A 21904-nucleotide genomic window follows, 5' to 3' on the forward strand; every position below is an offset into this window, starting at 1 on the left:
CCAACATCTCTATGTGTACAGCTCTGGAGCAGAGACAAGTTAAAAGAAGACCATAACATTTACACTACTTACGACCTTGCTTAGTGTAAAAAGGATGAAAACAGTCCATGCCACAATAAGCAAATGGCGGGGAGGGATCAGTACAGTCACGGAGCAGATCGGCCATCTGTTGTTGTTTTGGAGGCCTACGAGCTCGCAATTCATTCAGAGTCTGTCCCCTGCCTTGATGTTGAACTTTTTGATGATGGTGTGCCAGAATAAGGCGTGTGATGATGCGATCCTTTGGAAGGATTGCAAGATGCCGCAATTCAAGAGAGGCATATGCCCTCCTCAGTTGTCCTCCCACCCTCATTATTCCATCTTGCATCAAGTTGACACAGAGGATGGTTACAAGGCAGCTTCCCAGATTCTTGGCCGAGTACATACAACTCTTCTTTGAAGGCTTCCTGTTGTGCCAACCGAATGAGCGTGGATGAAGCTCTTCTTCTCTTCTCCACACTTAATGGCTCTGATATCTTCACCTTATTTACTAGTTTTTGAATCAGGGCAATGAAGTTGTAGCTGTAGTCCATTTTAAGAATCGTGCTAGTCGAATCCACTTGATTTATGGCCTCGGTCTTCAATACTTGGACAGCCTTGACCTCAGGGTCACCCACCGACAGCTCTAACATACCTTTTTTACTAGTATACTTTAAGTTTATTTTACTAAGTATACTTAAGTAAAGTTCAAGTACATTTTTATGTATACTTTATGTATCAAGTATACAAATATCAGTGTTCTAGTAGTATACTTGTAAGTGTACTGTTTCAATACTCCTTGGGACTAAATTGGCCGACTTTCTAGTATATAAAAGTATACTTTTAAGTATACTTTAAGTATAACAGTAGGAAACTTTATGTTTGTAGTTTGTACTACAATTATTCTAAAAGTGAACTTATAGGTATACTGATAATTTACTAATTAAATACTTTGTGCACTTTGAAGTATAGTCTCAATAAACTACTAGTTTAGTAGTTTTATACTGCAAGGATACTCATAAGTTTTCTTTAAGTTAACTTTACCGGCCGGCAGCCATTTCACCCTGGAGCCCAAGACCGTTTTCCCACTGAAGCTAAGCAGGGCTGAGCCTGGTCAGTACCTGGATGGGAGACCTCCTGAGAAAACTAGGTTGCTGCTGGAAGAGGTGCTAGTGAGGCCAGCAGGGGGTGCTCACCCTGTGGTCTGTGTGGGTCCTAGCGCCCCAGTGTAGTGATGGGGATACTATACTGTCAACAAGCACCGTCCTTCGGATGAGACGTTAAACCGAGGTCCTGACTCTCTGTGGTCATTAAAAATCCCAGGATGTCTTTCGAAAAGAGTAGAGGTGTGACCTCGGCATCCTGGCTAAATTCGCCCTTTGGCTTCCTAACAATCCCCATATCTGCTGATTGGCTTCATCACTCTGTCTCCTCTCCACCAGTAAGCTGGTGTGTGGTGGGCGTTCTGGCGCACTATGGCTGCCGTCGCATCATCCAGGTGGATGCTGCACACTGGTGGTGGATGAGGAGATACCCCCAGACTATGTAAAGCGCTTTGAGTGCCTAGAAAAGCGCTATATAAATGTAATGAATTATTATTATTATTATTATTTACATCATACTTTAAGTATACTACTCTGTCGCTATTTAGATGTGAATTTGTATACATTTTGTTGTATGTGTAACACTTTAATGTGGGTACATTTCATAAAAAAATAAAGTAATAACATTTTGAACAAAAAACTGACAAAAGATTATGAATTGGATTCAGAATGATAATTATTCGATCAACACCCCAAAGCTTTACTGTAATTATTACATCTTAATCGATCGACATTTTATTCCATGACAATACAGTTTTGATGCTGTTTCATGTCAGATGATCATGTTAGATTACATGTGTTAGTATCTGTTGTTTCTTTTTTTCTTCTTCACTTGTGTTTTTTTGGAAATTCTGTGCAGAAGATGTGTACTAGATCCCCATACCATATAATAAATAAAACAAGGATTCTAGGAGCACAAGTATATATAAATATATATAAGTCAAGTATACTTAAATGTCATTTTAAGTATATTTCTGAGGAGTACATAAAGCCCATTGTTGAGAAGTACATAAAAAGTAAACTAAGAGCATACTTTCCTATATTTTTAGTTTAATAGCACACTTGAATAAACTTCTTTTTTTTTAAGGGTACAGCCAGGTACACTTAAATGCTACCAGTCATACTGCTCGAAGTCACCCACTTTCAAGCACTCCTGTGTGTTTTTTGTGCTTGCGTGTGAAGTGATAGAAGGGATTTTATGCTCTTTATATGTACAGTAACTAGTCGCTGAATCCAGTAGTAAATCCCCTGTTATCAGACACTGCTGGCTGCAGAGTAACTTAGGGGAAATTGACCCGTGAAGATGATTTTTTTTAGAGTGTCTTCTGTGAGATGCTGCATTCATGCTGATAGTGTCAGTATAAACAGTTATAAGAATCAGTGAAATATCCACAAAAATGGCTTGGCGTTCTTTTAAAGATTAACCATTTAAACCATATAGTTATCGCAAAATGATTCAAAAATTGTTTCTGAACAATTATACTTGTGAGAATGTAAAATTATTGGTTCTATAACAGTGTTTATGAGTTTGTTAGCAGCTCAAGCTGTTGTAAATCCTGCCCACTTCTTTGCATCGTCAGCACATGCTTCAGTGCTCTGAGAGTGTTTATAGTGCTGTGAGTTTAACACTTCATGACTGAGAGCAGAACAGAACACAATCTTCATCATCACACAAGACACAACAACAACAATGAACAACATCATCATCCTCATCTGGATATTGCTCTACTGTATAAAGGGTATTGAATGTTTGGATAATTAATTGGATAAATTAATTGGATTGTAAAGAAGTTATCTAACATATTCTATGTATTATAATATGGAACAAAATGTTTGTATTTGTCCTGCTATACAAACATGAATCCTCTAAATTTCTCTCTCAGGCTCCAGCGGACAGATCACAGTTACTCAAACTCCCGCTGTTCAAACAACTGAACTAGGAAAGACTGTAGTGATGAGATGCACCGCCAACACTCCTCTAACAGGCTGCAGCCCACCATGTCTGTCCTGGTACTTACAGAAACCTGGAGAAGCTCCTAAACCCCTCATATATACCATATCAAGCAGATACACTGGAATTCCGTCTCGATTCAGTGGCAGTGGATCTGGCACTGATTTCTATTTGACCATCAGTGGAGTCCAGACTGAAGATACAGGAGTTTATTACTGTCAGAGTTACCACAGTGGTCCAGTCTTCACACTGTAATAAAGAGTCATACAAAAACCTCCATCTGTCAGAGTCACAGTGACTGCACTGATACAGCTGAGAGACACTGCAGCTGCTCTACAACACAAACACACACACAACACTGATCAACACAATCACACACAACACTGATCAACACAATCACACACACAACACTGATCAACACAATCACACACACAACACTGATCAACACAATCACACACACAACACTGATCAACACAATCACACACACAACACTGATCGACACAATCACACACAACACTGATCAACACAATCACACACACAACACTGATCGACACAATCACACACAACACTGATCAACACAATCACACACACAAACACACACACACACACACACACACACACAACACTGATCGACACAATCACACACACAACACTGATCAACACAATCACACACACACACACACACACACACACACACACACACACACACAACACTGATCGACACAATCACACACACAACACTGATCAACACAATCACACACACACACACACACACACACACACACAACACTGATCGACACAATCACACACAACACTGATCAACACAATCACACACACACACACACACACACACACAACACTGATCGACACAATCACACACACAACACTGATCGACACAATCATACACACAAAACACTGATCAACACAATCACACACACAACACTGATCAACACAATATAATGTAATACATGATTCCTATCAATCAAACTGATCAAACTGCATTCAGTCACTTCTGCTGTCTTTTAAGAAATATTCTTAGGACAAGCATACTTTAAGATAAGTTTTAGTCTATTTACATAAAAAACCTAATTTACTCTTACTTAAAGTATATTTTATATTTACTTTGTGTAAGAAAATAGCTAAATTAATCAACTTTTTATCTGTTCTTTATAACCATGTGTAGGCCTGCTGCAATTTACTATGGCTCTGATATATATATATATATATATATATATATATATATATATATATGTAATTAACGTGCTTCAGTTTGATAATCATTGGTTAATTTTATAAATTACTTTCCCTTTCACAAGTCCTGTGATCAGTCTTTAAATTCTACAGTGTCTGAATTGCAAGTCTTCAGCAGCTGAAAATACAAGTCATTCTCAAAGAAGTAACAATCCACTTGTGACAAACTCTTCTGTTTCTCTGTCATTTGCAGGCTTAAGTTTATACATATGCTGTTCACTTCTGCATTTTGTATTTCAGGAACCTGTTTTGATGCTTATATATTCACTGATGATATATTCATAGTATTATTTTCAGTAATACAGTTCATGAATGAATGAAATGTTCTACAAATGAATAAAAGTGTTCTGCCAAAGCGTTTCACTGATCTTTCATTCATTATGTATTTTAGTAAAGCTATTATATATGCTGCTGTACCTTTTTAATGTACTTAGCATTTTATGTTTTTGTTTAATCATTTATTTTGAATGATTTTTGGACATTTTGTACCATTTTGAATATAGAAAAATTAAATGTTTTGTTACTTGAAACATCAATGGATCACATTAAAATTAAGTATTAAAATAATATTTGGTCCATCGTCATACTTGGTGGCCTTAACTACTATGTACTTACATCGAAAAATAAATAAATAAATACACTTATTGTATTTGTATTGCAAAACTATTTTGCTGATATTGAAGTGGGATATGGTTAAGGTTAAGGTAAGTTTTGTTTTGTATTGTAAATAGCTTAAATTTGTGCTGTTTTATATATATATATATATATTATATTCTTAAGATGTTTATTGTTTCAGAATAATACATTTAATATGAATTTAGTATAGCAAAATGTAGATATACTAAGTATGTCCAAAAAAGCACAATTTAAATATATTTCCTTTTCACCTGGGCTGCTGGTCTACAGCAGAAGTGAAACTGGTGTGTTTCAGTCCAGATCATGTAACCAATCAAACAGTGATTCTGGGAGTGTGAGCTGAAAATCTCATTTGCATTGTCAGGGTGGAGTGATTGTGATCCTCTCAGAATAGAGCAGCTTTGTCTCCAGAGACCATGTTCAAACCCCAAGAGCTTTATTTGACTAGATTTACTGCTACTGATCGAGCTTCTGAAAAACACCTGGACAAACACTACATGCATCTTCATCTGTTAGTTGAATGATGTTGTCAGACACAAATGGAGTTTGTCGAGAAGCTTTATTGAATGTTGCAGCAAACACAGCAGATTGAAAGATCAGCCAGTGCTTTGACACTAGAGCTCTCTTTCAGTATTGAGTTGTAAATGACTACAGCTGCAGCACTAGACTCATGTGAATCCTGCCTGACACAGGACACTCAGATACGCTCATCTTCAGGAGAGAGCAGCGCTCACTGGAGAAACATCAGCACTGCGAGCGACTAACAGCGACTCTTGTGGAACGAGGCCTCATGAGGAGCTCCATCGTGTGTTACTCTGCAGACATACTGCTCTCCCGCTTCCCAGCGTGCTTTGCTGAGGGTCAGGACACTACTGCGGCTGTAGCGGCTGTCCTGCACGCTCTCTGCGCTGGTCACAACCCCCTCGGTGACCTCTGAGCCGTCCAGTGTCCAGCTCACCAGCGCCCCCTGTGGAGAGTAAGAGCTGAGCAGGCAGAGCTGAGCAGGCAGAGCAGTGCGGCTGAGTCTCCAGAGATCTGCAGAGAAGAGGGCGGCAGCAGAGACACTGAGGGCTTCACTGTGGGACCAGCTGCAGGAGACAAACACAACACATTCACAAACACAGAGAAAACACACTGCAGCTCCAGCACTCTTCTGCCCTGCAGCATTCACAGCATTTCAACAAACATCACTACAAGCTGATATTACTTTCTATACAATATACAAATTACACAAACACTTTACACATTTAAATCAAACCTCATAAATAAAATTACACATACTAAGAGACTGACTACTGTAATCTCAGTAGTGTTTACATCCTATCATAACATTGTTTTTATGATTTTTATACTTTTCACACTTCAAATATACATTGTGTGACTACAAGTTACAGTATATTTCCATTCATAATTAGAAAATAATTGAATCAAATTAGTTAAAAAAAAAAAAAAAGTAAGATTTTTTGTTTCTATTACCAAACACAAACATGACAGATTCAGAATCATTAAATAAACTACAGAAAGCTGCTACCTTTACATTTTAACATCAAATCTCTTTTTTTATTTCTGTTTATGACATCTTAAAAAACAAACAACAACAACAACAACAAAAACTATGAACACAATAAAAAAAAGATCACAGACAAATTCTGTGATAAACTGATAAAACATTATGAACGTGTTTAGACAGGAATTGTTTGTTCAAAGTGAATGGTAACAACTTTCTAATAACGTTAAGTTGTAAGTCATTTATAATCGATTAGTTAATGATGAAGTAATCATTTACAAAACATTCAATAGCAATTAATAAGTGATATGCTAACAATTTGTGTGTGTTTTGTTATTTCATTAAACTAAGCAAAGTAATCATTAACAAAACATGACTATGTGTTCATACATTATTAAAAAATTATATGTTTTTCATCCGTTTTGTACATTAAGCTATAAATAATTTACAAGTGATTAGATGATGATTGACTAATCATTTACAAAACATGACTATACACTCACAAATGATTAGTAAGTAATATGCTAATGATTTACAAATCTTGTAAGTTATCTTTAAAAATAGCATCATGAAATAGATGCTAACAGATCCTTGGTAAAAGATTAATGCACTAAATAAAATTATACAAAAAAATTTAAGGTAAGTGGTTGCAAACAATACATTTTAGCTACAATAAAATAAGAATGTTGATGTTAGTCAACTAAATTAGCTAAAATAAATTGATTGCAACTACTTATCTTAATAAAAATAGATGAATTAATAAATACATTTTCAGTATAATTACTAGTTAAGTTAGTTAATATTATTAATCACTTCAAAATCATTGAAATGTCAACATTGTACTGTTATCTCACAGTTCAAATACTCCATGTGTGTCAGAGAAGACATCTGTCTAACTCTCACCAGTCGGCCCTTACACTGCAGTACACACTACAAAGTGTTCAAAACCTGTTGTGTAAACGCATGAATACTTCATTTACAACACTTTCTGAATTCTTTAATCTAGTGTAAACTACTCGGATGTAAATGTTTTACAAACCTGTCGGTTACAGATTGTGTGTGTGTTCACACTGTGGTGAAAGATCTACGAATGATGAGTAGTTTAAACTTTAACAATAAATTATTTAAAGAACATTTTAGATAAAATATCTAAATTGCAAGTTTTTAATGGAGAATCAAAAAGATGAACTTACCGAGCACCAGTTTATAACTGTCCCAGCTATTTAGAACTGATGAGTTATAAGAAAAAAAGGGGGGAATCATATTTGCAAAACAAGACCTGTGAAGGATATAACGTTTTTCAAGAAATCAAACAAAAAGTAATGGAAATAAATACTCAAAAGAGCATAAACTCTTTTTAAACATGTATTTGAAGTATAGACGCAAGCATGTGCCAAACAATCATCAACCAAATAAACTGTCCAAATCAAAAATGTAGGTGAGCACAGAGAATACTGAGGCAATGTCATTTCCCACAGGATGAGACCAGACTTGGTCATTAGTCTTTAAATGGTCGCTTAATGTCTTTCTTTGGATAAGGGCATTTCTGCCTCCAAAGACAGTCAATGAAATTGTTCTTCTGGTAAGTAGTCCAGCAGAATCATAATAGCACAAAAAATCCTCTACAAGAAAAAGAAATGCAACAAATCAACTCATCCATAAACAAACAAACAAACAAACAAACAAGCAAGCTATTTACAAGAAACAGGTCTCCACCTAAATCAAAGATATTCCAAAAATCAAAACATGATATAACAGCACTTACATTTGGGCAGCAAACACTAAGTTTCCCAAGTCAGGATTTTCCACGACAGCAGTGAACAGGTGAAGGTGTGCTGTGGTATAATTTTCCTACTACTACTTCCCCTTTTGACTCTAAACATGGGGTCCTATTAGTGATACCTAGTGGCTAGGATGAACATACCTCAAGAAAAAGATAGCCTGCCTTGTAATAGGCTGTGACTGTTACATATCCCCCCCCTCAATTAGAAAGATTATCAACAGTTCCATAGAAAGGCTTCAAATTTTGTACATGAAATGTATCAACATGATTGTGATCATCTAAAAATGACACAGAACAATTAACAGGACCAAGAAATTTCTCAATCTTAGCAGGACCTTTCCATTTCACAGCAAGTTTAGCCATAAATCCCTCACTAGCTCGTCACAAAGGATGAGTGCGAACCCAAACCAAATCCCCAATCTGGTAACTCACAGGTCTTCTCCGACGGTCGTAATACCTTCTCTGTTTTGCCTGAGCTCGCTCCACGTTCCTTTGCACAGTTAATATCAAGTCCTTCTGTCTCTCTAACACTGGGTACGCAGGACTGTCTGGATCTGGAGGTCTTTGAATAGCTCTTTCTAGAGGTCCTTTCAATTTCCTGCCCAGTGCGACTTCAGCTGGAGTGAATCCTGTGCTTTCCTGCCAAGCTGTGTTTATGGCAAAACAGAACTCCGCCAACCATCTGTCCCAATGCCGGTGATGATCTTGAACATAGGATGAAATCATAGTCTTAAGAGTACGGTTGACACTTTCAGTGAGGTTAGTTTGAGGGTGTGCCGTGGTAGTCAATTTTTGGACGACACTCCATTGCTTGCAAACTAGCCGCAGGAGTTGGGAAGTGAACTGGGTTCCTCGATCGGATACCAAATACATTGGAGTCCCCCACCTGGTGAAGATTTCTTCTACCAAGATACGAGCGATTTGAGGTGTTTTGGCCACACGCAGAGGGAACAACTCTACCCACTTTGAACAGTAGTCTACTACCACAAGGAGATGCTCATTTCGTTTAGAACTCCTAGGAAATGGACCCATGAGGTCGATCCCCAACATATGTCCGGGTTCCACCACAGGAGTCGACTGCATGTGACCGGCTATTTTGGCAATGGAGGGTTTGTATTGCTGACAGATCTGACATTCTTTACAATACTTCCAGACGTCTGAGCGTAAGGTAGGCCAATAACAGATATCTACTAACCTCAGCAGAGTCTTAAGTTTACCAAGATGGCCACTTAACGGATTGCCGTGCGCATATTTGAGGAAGTCCTTTCGCAGGCCAGCAGGAATGACTAGTTGTAACTTGGGCCCTTTCCGTCCATCTGGCATACTGCGGAAAAGAAAGCCATTCTTTAACAGGTAATGAATACGTAATGGATTGGGATCGGTGAGTGACCTGGCTTGGTTCATGAGTTCTTGCATATCTGGGTCATCGTTTTGGGATTTGGCAATGTCAGACCATTCTATCGGGAAACTGGAAAAAGTGGTAAATGAGTCCTGTGATTTGACATGGGCTAATAGAGGAAGGGAAGAGACATCCAAGTGACTACGTGAGAGGGTATCGGGCACAATGTTGCACTGACCTTTTCGATATTTGACACTGAAGTCAAATTCTTGTAATCGGATGGCCCATCGAGTCAATCTGGAAGACGGCTTTGGGTGGTTAAACACCCACGTGAGAGCTGCATGATCAGTGATGATTTCAAAAGGTCTACCTTCAAGATAGGGCCTCCATTTCTCAACAGTTTTTTGTCAAATCAGGGGCCATCAAGACAGGTGCTTTGGTCAGATCTTGTTTGATCAATTCAAAAGATTTCTGACATTCCTCAGTCCAAGACCATGTTGCTCCTTTTCTCTTTAAAGCATGCAGTGGTGCAGCCTTCTCAGAAAACTTATTAATAAATCTTTGGTACCATCCTGCAAGACCTAGGAACCGTTGTACCTCCTTCAAACCTTGAGGGACGGGGAATTTAGTAACAGCTTCCACCTTTGGAGGGTCTGTTTGTATTCCTTCACTAGATACCACATGTTCTAAAAACAGCAAAGACTTTTGCATGAGGTTTCACTTCTGGAGATTGACAGTGAGCCCCGCTTTGTAGAGACAATGAAATATTGCTTGCAGGTGTGTCAAATGCTCTTCTTCCGTCTTCGAGTACACCACAATGTCATCAATGTACACAAAACAACTCTTCCCCCTAAAATCCTTCAGCACTATCTCCATCAATCGTTGAAATGAAGCAGCAGCATTTTTGAGGCCAAAAGGTAAACGAAGAAATTCAAATAGGCCAGATGATGTGACAAAAGCAGTCTTGGAGATACTGTCAGGTTCCATTTCCACCTGCCAATACCCACTTTTTAGATCTAAGGTACTGAAGATTCCTGCTCCATGGAGAGACTCAAGAATATCCTGTATTTGTGGCATAGGGTAAGCATCCAGAAAAGTCTTTGAGTTCAGCCCTCTAAAGTCAACACAGAATCTCTGTCCTCCTCCTTTCTTGGGTACTAGGACAATTGGAGCAGCCCAGGGAGACGTCGAGGGTCGAATAATTTTCTTATCAAGCATCCTCTTTATCTCCTGATCGACGAAAAGCTGTTTTTCAGGAGATACTCTGTAGGCTTTCCGGCGGATGGGTACTTCATTAGTGGTTATGATGCGATGTTTCACTATATTAGTGTGCCCAATTTCATTGGTGCACACTGTGGGCCATTCTTTCATGAGCTGTTCAAGTTGTGACTTCAATCCTGAAGACGTGTCTGCATTGTCCACTAGTTGATGGATAAGAGAACAGGTTTCCGCTGACTCTTCTGGTATGGGTAAGGCTAGATAGAATGACAACAAAGCATTGGGAGAATGGACAGGGCTGTATGAAAATACTTCTTTTTGGCATCCATTTGTGGCAGGCAGTATATATTGGACTTTATGAAAATCCAGACAAATTCCAGATGACATTAGAAAATCCATTCCTAAAATTATAGGCACAGAGAGATCAACATCCCTCAATATATACAAGGACAGTGCAAATTTTCTCTGCTGTATCTCACCATCACATCTCCACAAACCCAAGGCACTCAACACTTGACCATTGGCCTGTTGGAAAGTCTGTCCATGGCTAGAATCCAACTGTTCTCTATGCTTCAACTGATTCCAACAAGATTCTTGCATTAGAGTCAGTGAACTCCCTGTGTCGATCATGGCCTGGAAATATCTTCCACGGATCACCATCGGTAGGGTCACCACCGTCAAATTGATCTGAACAGGGGTGTGAACAGGTTGAATAACACGTGTGTTTGAGGGATATGACTTTGTGTGAATGTCTCTCTCAGATTGGGTTTTCCGTTTCTGTAAATCAGCATTGGCCTGACTCCAATATTTCTTGGCTTCCTCCAGATCTCTTTTAATTTGGGTTCCAATACGCACCAACTCACCTACTTCCTTGACTGTTCCTCTCAGAAGACTGGCGAGGCGAGGGTTGCAATTTCTTAAAATGGACTGCACAATTTCTTTCTCTGTCATCTCCTTTTTCCACCGTAAACACAGGGCTCTGTAATGGTATGCAAAATCACGTATAGACTATTTGGGACCTTGCTTCCTCTCCAACAACCTTTTAGCAGCTTCGGTTTCATAGTCATCATTTAAGAAAGCTTGACGGAAAATTTGCTTGAACTGGTTCCATGTGGAGATGAATCGTTGTTCTGCTAGCCACCAATCCTTAGCCGTTCCCTTCAAAACTGAGGTGAGAGAAGCTAAAATTTCACAATCCGTGAGAGGTCTAAGAGCAAGATAATCTTCACAATGTTCAATAAATGAAATGGGATCATTTTCTTCATCAGAGCCGAACTGTGGAAATTCAACTCTAACAGGAGGACGATATTGAGACACATGACCACTATCTGTGTTAGTAGGTACATGAGGTTGAATCTGAGTACTGAATTGTCTGTGGTGTGGTAAGGTAGAAGTAACCATTGGAGGCACAATAGGAGTAGATAACAAAGGAGCTTGAGATTTTAGTTTGGCTTCAATTTGCTTCTCTCTCCTCTTCAAACAATACACTACTTACTTGCCCAAATCCTGAATACTCAACTCAAGAGTGTTTTTGACTCTCTCACACTCTCGTTCTATTTTATAGGTTAATCTCTCCTCCAAAAACCGGCATTGATCCTTAAACTCTGCATTTTGGCAACATAAATTCACTTTTTGCACACAGTCATGAAGGTCTTCTTCCAGGGTTGTGATGCGACGTGTTATCTCATCCATTGACTGAGCCGAGAATGGAGGATCAAATACATCAGGAGGTGGTGGTTGAGGAAGTGGATTATCCAGTGGGGTCTCAGAGTCATTGTCATCTTCGGAGTTGATATACAGTTCACTGAAAGTAGTAATTAGCTCTCGTACAGGCTGTGGATCTCTTCGTGTGACAAAAGATCCAGCTGTGAAATCTGGATTGAGCTCACACTCATCCCCCATAAGATCTGAACAGACTGACATGTTACAGCATAATTTCCAAAAAAAAAAAAATGTACAAAAGATTGTTGCAAAGAGTCCCTGTTCGGGTGCCACTCTATACCTGTCCCAGCTATTTAGAACTGATGAGTTATAAGAAAAAAAGGGGGGATCATATTTGCAAAACAAGACCTGTGAAGGATATAACGTTTTTCAAGAAATCAAACAAAAAGTAATGGAAATAAACACTCAAAAGAGCATAAACTCTTTTTAAACATGTATTGAAGTATAGACACAAGCATGTGCCAAACAATCATCAACCAAATAAACTGTCCAAATCAAAAATGTAGATGAGCACAGAGAATACTGAGGCAATGTCATTTCCCACAGGATGAGACCAGACTTGGTCATTAGTCTTTAAATGGTCGCTTAATGTCTTTCTTTGGATAAGGGCATTTCTGCCTCCAAAGACAGTCAATGAAATTGTTCTTCTGGTAAGTAGTCCAGCAGAATCATAATAGCACAAAAATCCTCTACAAGAAAAAGAAATACAACAAATCAACTCATCCATAAACAAACAAACAAACAAACAAGCTATTTACAAGAAACAGGTCTCCACCTAAATCAAAGATATTCCAAAAATCAAAACATGATATAACAGCACTTACATTTGGGCAGCAAACACTAAGTTTCCCAAGTCAGGATTTTCCACGACAGCAGTGAACAGGTGAAGGTGTGCTGTGGTATAATTTTCCTTCTACTACTTCCCCTTTTGACTCTAAACATGGGGTCCTATTAGTGACACCTAGTGGCTAGGATGAACATACCCCAAGAAAAAGATAGCCTGCCATGTAATAGGCTGTGACTGTTACAAGTTTAGTTACTCCACCGAATGTGTACCACAGTGATACAATCTAATGAAACACTCGTACAAAAACCTCTATTCCACTCGAGTGAACACACACTCCAGCAGAGAGAGACACTTCAACACTGATAGTAGAAACACCTCAGCTGTTGACAAATCTCAGTCATTTAGTTTGGAAAAAAATGCTTTTCAAAAAGTAAGAATAAAACTTTTAATTAAAATATCTTCAAAATGTTATTTTTTTAAAGATACAGTATATATTTAATGACCTAATGACCTTTGACCTCTTTTATCATGGATGATTTAGTGTTTCTCATAATAATGCTTCTGTTCTTCATATGCAGCTCAATCACCATGAATAAAAAACAAACAAACAAAAAAAAAAACTACTGATAAATAAAAAATATCCCATGAAAACTTATACATCTTCAGTAAAACTAACCTTCTTTAAATTTGCTGAACAGTTACCAACAATAATACAGTGTAGCTCTGTGAGTAGCACTGTTTTCTTACAGCATAAAGGTCCCTGGTGTCAGTCACTGACCATTTTTCAATTTAATTCAAGTTTATTTGTATAGCGCTTTTTACAATACAAATTGTTACAAAGCAACTTTACAGAAAATTATGTTTCTAAAATATTTAGTAGTAGCTTATAAGTGGTGACAGTTTGTGCACGTATGACATGAATTTTAGAAAAATTTATACAAGACGTAATATTATTAATAATTAATAATTATTATATGATGCTGTCACACTTGTAGCAATATTTGTTAGTTCTGTTTGTTGATTCAGGGTTAGCGTCATCTGGGGTCCTCTGAGGGTCAGCATCATCTCTTCTCAGGTGTTCTGGATCCAGACTGGAGCTTGTGTAAATCGTAGTTACATAGAAACATAGAAACAAAATAGAGACATCATTAGCGTAGCCGCTGTTCCAACAAAGTAAAATTAATTAGTTTAACCCAAGCCAAAGAATAAGAATGCACATTTGATCAGATGCAACTACACTCACAATTTAAGAGATACATTATTCGAATGCTTGGCAAAAGAGATGCATTTTTAATCTAGATTTAAACAGAGAGAGTGTGTCTGAACCCCGAACATTATCAGGAAGGCTATTCCAGAGTTTGGGAGCCAAATGTGAAAAAGCTCTACCTCCATTAGTGGACTTTGCTATCCTAGGAACTACCAAAAGTCCAGCGTTCTGTGACCTTAGGGAGCCTGATGGATTGTAACCATTTAGGGCCTTGTAGGTAAGTAATGATAATTTGTAACTGATACGGAACTTACAACCTGGTATCACGCCAAAGCATGTAGTAGTCATGCTGGTCCACTCGAGGATGCGTGTAAGTGTCACGCTTTGCCTCCTCTAGGCGTGAAAGTTACACGCATGTATGAAGGTGAAGTTACCAATAGAATACCAGCAGGGGCGATAATTTTCTCAAAGCCAACAACTCTACGGACCAAATATAAGTGATTTAGTGCATTCTCAAAAAATTCCTGCGCAAGGTAAGCGTATGATTGTTGTGTCGATATTAGGTCTTTATTGTAATTTTAGCAATATAACATCACCATATTAGGCTACAGACAGGTCAGTGCCTGGACGCAACCTCAGAACCAGCCTGTCATGGCCTGGCTGGGTCATATTTTAAGCCATATATTTCTTCCTTAGAGTGCGGTCATTCAATAAATCCTGAATTAACTAGCGTCTAGCAAACGTCATATTTGCCTGTGTGGACTGTAACGTTAAAGCTTTTTGCAATAATAACACAAAATAAATAAACAATAATTATAGTATTATTAGTATTATGGTGTTCTGATTAAATAAAATAGTAACCTATTTTGCACTGCCGGTTTTTAGCGCTGTTCATAAAGCGCAGCAGTGAATGAATAATTACATTTTATTTTTTTATTTATTTATTATATAATTTTTTTTTGTTGCCCTGTTATCGAAATCATATATAGTATTACAGTTTTTTATTTGCCCAGCGCATTTTCCCTGCTGCTTGATATGTTATGCGCACTTGCATTAAATTTACATCATTTCTCTGCGTCCAGTGTACTTTCTGTTCTGGTATGCACTCCTATTTATAAGTGTCATAAGCTTGCAGTAATTTGATAATTATTCTATAGGCTAAACGATATATGTCAGTCATTTCTATGAATTCTGATCAACTGTTCCATTTATACAGTTTGCATGCTAAATATTCATTGTGCAATAACAGCATCACAATTACCTTCTTTATTTTGTTGCAGTTTTGCATGTGACTAATCCAGGAAGCCTTGCTGCAAGAGAGTTAACTGTTTTTGTTTTCCTTTGTCCTACAGCTCCTGTTCTTACAAACCACCTTTTCCCTTGTGTTACCTTCACCTAGTGAATCCATTTGCAAGAAAACCAACAGCTCTTTAAAGAGCTCCTTCTATACTACTTGTAACACACCCCCACCCCCCTCTCTCTCAAAACTTCACTGTCCTGTGGTTCTTTATTTTTCTTTCACCTTACTCTCTTTCAGCCTGCCTTTTTGTTTTTCCTGACTTTCCCTATAGCCTCCCTACACCTCGTCCACAATCCTCCTTTTTGTCTATCCATTTTTTTGTTATCTTCCTTTGCAATATAGGATTGTTGAAATGTCTTCTCAGCAAAACAGAGGGAAAACAGAGGATGCTATTTTCCTCGCAGACATGCTTCTTGCTCAAAAAAAGGTGAGTATATTTATTGAGACAGTGATCTTGCAGTTTTGGTTGTACTATTAAATAGTGGGAATTAGAGCACATAATTTCAGTGTTATCATACAATGCTCTCTTTCTGTCATGCAAGGCAAAGGAAGCCAAGGGCAAAGCAACATCCGCCTGTAATAAATTGCATGTCCGATGGCTGGAGAAAGATGCTGAAGGACACCCACTGCTTAAAAGAAGCAGAAGTGGAGAGACGAAAACGAGCTTCAGCTACAGGTGGACCATGTCTTCTGAGATTATTTGTGATCACCCCTACAACCCAATCTTTCTTAACAGAGTGTAACTGCGCCTATTGTATATAGATTTAAGCTTTTTAACTCAAAAGGATGTTCTTTTTAATAAGTTTGTCATTTAATTCCTGCATGTTAAACTGTGCCATCAGAAACACCCGATGGTATATCTTTTACTTATGTTATTGGCTTTATCTATTTTTAAATGTGTATTTGTTATCAAACTAAGACTGTTAACGCATCCTGAGATGTTAACTTCAGCACAACTACTGTAATGCTTAGCAAATCCAAAGGTATCAAATGAAAGTGAAGCAATCAGTGTCCCCACATGAAAAAATACTACTACTATAGTAAAGTTTATTATGGTATACTGTATATATTATAGTATTCACAACACTTTTGCTACAGCTTACTGTAGTATTAACTATAGTGAACTGATAAACTGTAATAAATACTGTAGTATACTTTAGTTTTTAATTCAGTAAACTGTAGTGTATTCTAGTATAATATAAACCTTGTACAGTATTTTGTTTATATTACTATAGTTGTTATATTACCACAGCAACTATAGAATTACCACACCAAATTAATTCAAGTACTTTAATAATATATTATGGTTCAAAAAAACTTTAGTATGGTTCAAAAATTATTATTTACTATAAATGAATATAGTATAGTACAACCCGAATTCCGGAAAAGTTGGGACGTTTTTTAAATTTTAATAAAATGAAAACTAAAAGACTTTCAAATCACATGAGCCAATATTTTATTCACAATAGAACATAGATAACATAGCAAATGTTTAAACTGAGAAAGTTTACAATTTTATGCACAAAATGAGCTCATTTCAATTTTGATTTCTGCTACAGGTCTCAAAATAGTTGGGACGAGGCATGTTTACCATGGTGTAGCATCTCCTTTTCTTTTCAAAACAGTTTGAAGACGTCTGGGCATTGAGGCTATGAGTTGCTGGAGTGTTGCTGTTGGAATTTGGTCCCATTCTTGCCTTATATAGATTTCCAGCTGCTGAAGAGTTCGTGGTCGTCTTTGACGTATTTTTCGTTTAATGATGCGCCAAATGTTCTCTATAGGTGAAAGATCTGGACTGCAGGCAGGCCAGGTTAGCACCCGGACTCTTCTACGACGAAGCCATGCTGTTGTTATAGCTGCAGTATGTGGTTTTGCATTGTCCTGCTGAAATAAACAAGGCCTTCCCTGAAATAGACGTTGTTTGGAGGGAAGCAAATGTTGCTCTAAAACCTTTATATACCTTTCAGCATTCACAGAGCCTTCCAAAACATGCAAGCTGCCCATACCGTATGCACTTATGCACCCCCATACCATCAGAGATGCTGGCTTTTGAACTGAACGCTGATAACATGCTGGAAGGTCTCCCTCCTCTTTAGCCCGGAGGACACGGCGTCCGTGATTTCCAACAAGAATGTCAAATTTGGACTCGTCTGACCATAAAACACTATTCCACTTTGAAATAGTCCATTTTAAATGAGCCTTGGCCCACAGGACACGACGGCGCTTCTGGACCATGTTCACATATGGCTTCCTTTTTGCATGATAGAGCTTTAGTTGGCATCTGCTGATGGCACGGCGGATTGTGTTTACCGACAGTGGTTTCTGAAAGTATTCCTGGGCCCATTTAGTAATGTCATTGACACAATCATGCCGATGAGTGATGCAGTGTCGTCTGAGAGCCCGAAGACCACGGGCATCCAATAAAGGTCTCCGGCCTTGTCCCTTACGCACAGAGATTTCTCCAGTTTCTCTGAATCTTTTGATGATGTTATGCACTGTAGATGATGAGATTTGCAAAGCCTTTGCAATTTGACGTTGAGGAACATTGTTTTTAAAGTTTTCCACTTTTATTTTACGCAGTCTTTCACAGATTGGAGAGCCTCTGCCCATCTTTACTTCTGAGAGACTCTGCTTCTCTAAGACAAAGCTTTTATAGCTAATCATGTTACAGACCTGATATCAATTAACTTAATTAATCACTAGATGTTCTCCCAGCTGAATCTTTTCAAAACTGCTTGCTTTTTTAGCCATTTGTTGCCCCCGTGCCAACTTTTTTGAGACCTGTAGCAGGCATTAAATTTTAAATGAGCTAATTAAGTGGATAAAAGTGTAAAAATTCTCAGTTTAAACATTTGCTACGTTATCTATGTTCTATTGTGAATAAAATATTGGCTCATGTGATTTGAAATTCCTTTAGTTTTCATTTTATTAAAATTTAAAAAACGTCCCAACTTTTCCGGAATTCGGGTTGTAGTATTAACTATAAACTAATACGATTTTTTTTCATGTGGGGTATGTTCATACAAAATTTGATGCAAGGATTTTGTTCCCCATTGTTCTCATGTTCTTCTGTTAAGTGGATTGAAAAATAACCTCCATTTCACTTTATTGATCCATTAAACATGGAGTAAGAATATTCCAGTACTGTAAATTTTCTCTCACTTTTGTGGTAGTAAATTAAATGCTGCTAACATTTCCAGATTATTTGCAGATTATGAGGGGGAAAAAACTTTAAGAGAGCAATTAAATTGTTAGAAATGCTAAATAGTCACGTGTATTATAGACTTAAGTCACTATACAAACACTGTATTACTGGGTTTCTCATCTCTGGTCCTTTAGCTCCAAACATGATCAAACACACCTGAATAAGATAAACAAGGTTTTCAGGATTACTAGAGAGGTAAATGCAGGTTTGATCAAGGTTGGAGCTAAACTTGGAGCCAGAGTTGAGATCCCCTGCTGTATTATGTTAATAAGACAAAAAAAAGTGTTACCTCTTTAATTTCTAACTAAATTTTTAGTAGTATTTGTAGTTGGCAGTGAAGATGCTACTACTTTTGAGTCAGCTACGGAGGTTCCCACAGTTACTCAATCAAACGGCTCTGAACATTTATTTGGTAAGATGTCATCTTACTTTAATTAAGCAACTTAGCAATAAGCCTGAAAGGAATTATTATTTTTCTTGTTGTTGTTTCTGTTTTACAGAGAGTGAGATGCGTCAATTGCAGGACATTCTGACCTCAGCAAATGTTCATGGCACAAACAAGAATCCATCAACATCCAAATCTTGGTCCTTGCGCCAATCTGTAGCCCAAGTGGAGTGGCAGAAAGCAAGGTCCCATCACATTAACTGCTCGCTGTCCTGCAGTTTGGTTCCAGAACAGAACTGCAGGCACTGCACATCTCCTGCCATCATTCGCTGCAAAGACTGGATGCCAGAAGAGTGGCTGTGTATGGATTGTGACATACACATACACAAAAAACTCACCCTTCATAACAGGGAGTCCTGCATTGAGGGAATTTACAAGCCCATTGATCCAACAGAGTGCTGTGTAATAAAAGATGGGAAATATACACTGGTCAATCAAGGTAGTGTTCTGAACCTTTTTGGTGAAGTGGTGATTTTTTTTTCTTTTATTTAAAATACAATCATAATTGGACATTTTTTATGCTTTCTCACTAATTATGGACCTTTTCTTTTCAGTGCGTTTATTGCCTACAGTGAGACCTGTCCATTTATGTACTTGTGACCCTGTAAACACCACTGAATCAGCTGCAGAGCAATCATTTTGGTTTCCATAAATGGTAACAACCTATGGTTTTATATTTTAATTCATTCTTGTTCTTTTGTGTTTTAAAGTATAACCAAATATTGTTCTATATTTTAATTTTAGGCCGGTATGATTTGAATTTGCCAAATTTGTTGTGCAAAGTATGTCTGGCACAGTGGTCACCTGACATGAGAGACCTAATAATAGGTGGGAAGTCGTGGCCTAATGGTTAGAAAGTCGGACTGGCAATCGAAAGGTTGTGAGTTTGAGTCTCGGGCCGGCAGGAATTGTAGGTGGGGGGAGTGCATGTACAGTTCTCTCTCCACCCTCAATACCACGACTTAGGTGCCCTTGAGCAAGGCACCGAACCCCCAACTGCTCCCCGGGCGCCGCAGCATAAATGGCTGCCCACTGCTCCGGGTGTGTGTTCACAGTGTGTGTGTGTTCACTGCTCTGTGTGTGTGCACTTCGGATGGGTTAAATGCAGAGCACAAATTCTGAGAATGGGTCACCATATTTGGCTGAATGTCACGTCACTTTCATAAGAAGTGTGTATTGGCCAGCATCTGTGAATGCTGACATGCTGTTTTCAGTGGATATCTTCAGGACATTTGAAGAAATGAAAACTATTGCACACAGTTTATCAAGACAAGGTTTTTGCAGATGTTGGAGAGGAGGACCTGTCACTCTGGAAGGGTAAGATCAGTGTGGATAAAAGTTGTCCTTAAGTATAGATGGAAGAATATTAATGTAGCTATTTCATTTTTTTTCTTCACTAATCAAACATACAGGCTGGGAAAATACGTGGAGATGTTCTCCAAAAAAGCTTTATGGAATACACATTCTGCCAGTACCAGTGTGAGAAAATAACGAGTGTAGAGCACTTCACCTGCCCGGCATGTTTACCCAACACCCTTGCTCTTTGTGCAGATGGCAACAGTAAACTATACCGATTTTGTCAGTCAAAAGGGTTAGTTGTTTTACACTTGTATTTTACTTTAAACTGTAAAATTAACAGAAAAATAATGTCTGACACTCATAATCTTTTTCTTAATCTATTAAGGTCAGAAGAACCATATTTTGATGGTACCTTCATTGCCAAGGACACTGATGTACACCATTTTGTTGATGAGATCAGGAGTAAAATGAAAAGTGTTAGTAAAATATATAATGTCTGATTTTTATAAAAGTGTGATTGTTGCTTTATTAAATAGTTAATGTATCCCTCAAGACCACTGGGTGTATGCTTGTATAATACAGACTAGTATCTTAGTTTGTTACGGACATTACAAGCAATATGTTGCGGTCTTCCAACCAATCTTGTGTTGAGGTTTGAAATTAGATACATGGTATATGTGGTGGCACCCAAAGTCATTAGTTTAGTAACTTGGTCATTCATTTTATAATAGCAGGTCTATGTAATAGATAGTGACTGTGCATGCAGTTTGTTACCCTGCCTTTCATATAGCTTGTGTAGCTGGAGTAGAGAAAGGGGAGGATGCACTTTCTGTCGCTCCCTGAGCTCTGACAAAACCTTTATTAGTAGTCTGAAAGTAAATCTTCAATGTCTCAAAGGATTACAGTGATGGTGTGAATTTGTGTGATGTAACCTGTAATCCTGATACAGGAACTAACTAGTAGGAAAAAAAATCACAACATTTAACCAGAATTATTTTGTCATGCAGACTGCTGGCAGAGGGATCTGTGGAGCCAGTCAGTGGTCTGCTGCACATGAAACTGCCAGAAGAACAAGCAAACTGGATGAAGAGGGTCTTGTATAGAGTGAGAATCTTGCCAAAACCTCACACACA

General features: G+C 38.1%; 1 protein-coding gene and 2 pseudogenes across 1 annotated transcript in view; 2 read left to right on the forward strand and 1 right to left on the reverse strand.

Annotated features, from left to right (window-relative positions):
- Positions 1-21904, reverse strand: part of LOC132125468 (uncharacterized) — a 1183551-nt gene that overhangs the window by 886103 nt on the left and 275544 nt on the right. The gene's annotated exons all lie outside the window — the stretch shown is intronic.
- Positions 1-21904, forward strand: part of LOC132125471 (immunoglobulin kappa variable 3-15-like) — a 444765-nt pseudogene that overhangs the window by 351781 nt on the left and 71080 nt on the right.
- LOC132124843 (immunoglobulin kappa variable 3-15-like) lies at positions 2754-3327 on the forward strand (annotated as a pseudogene).

Source organism: Carassius carassius, chromosome 43 (assembly GCF_963082965.1).
Source record: "Carassius carassius chromosome 43, fCarCar2.1, whole genome shotgun sequence".
Taxonomy (NCBI): Eukaryota; Metazoa; Chordata; class Actinopteri; order Cypriniformes; family Cyprinidae; genus Carassius; species Carassius carassius.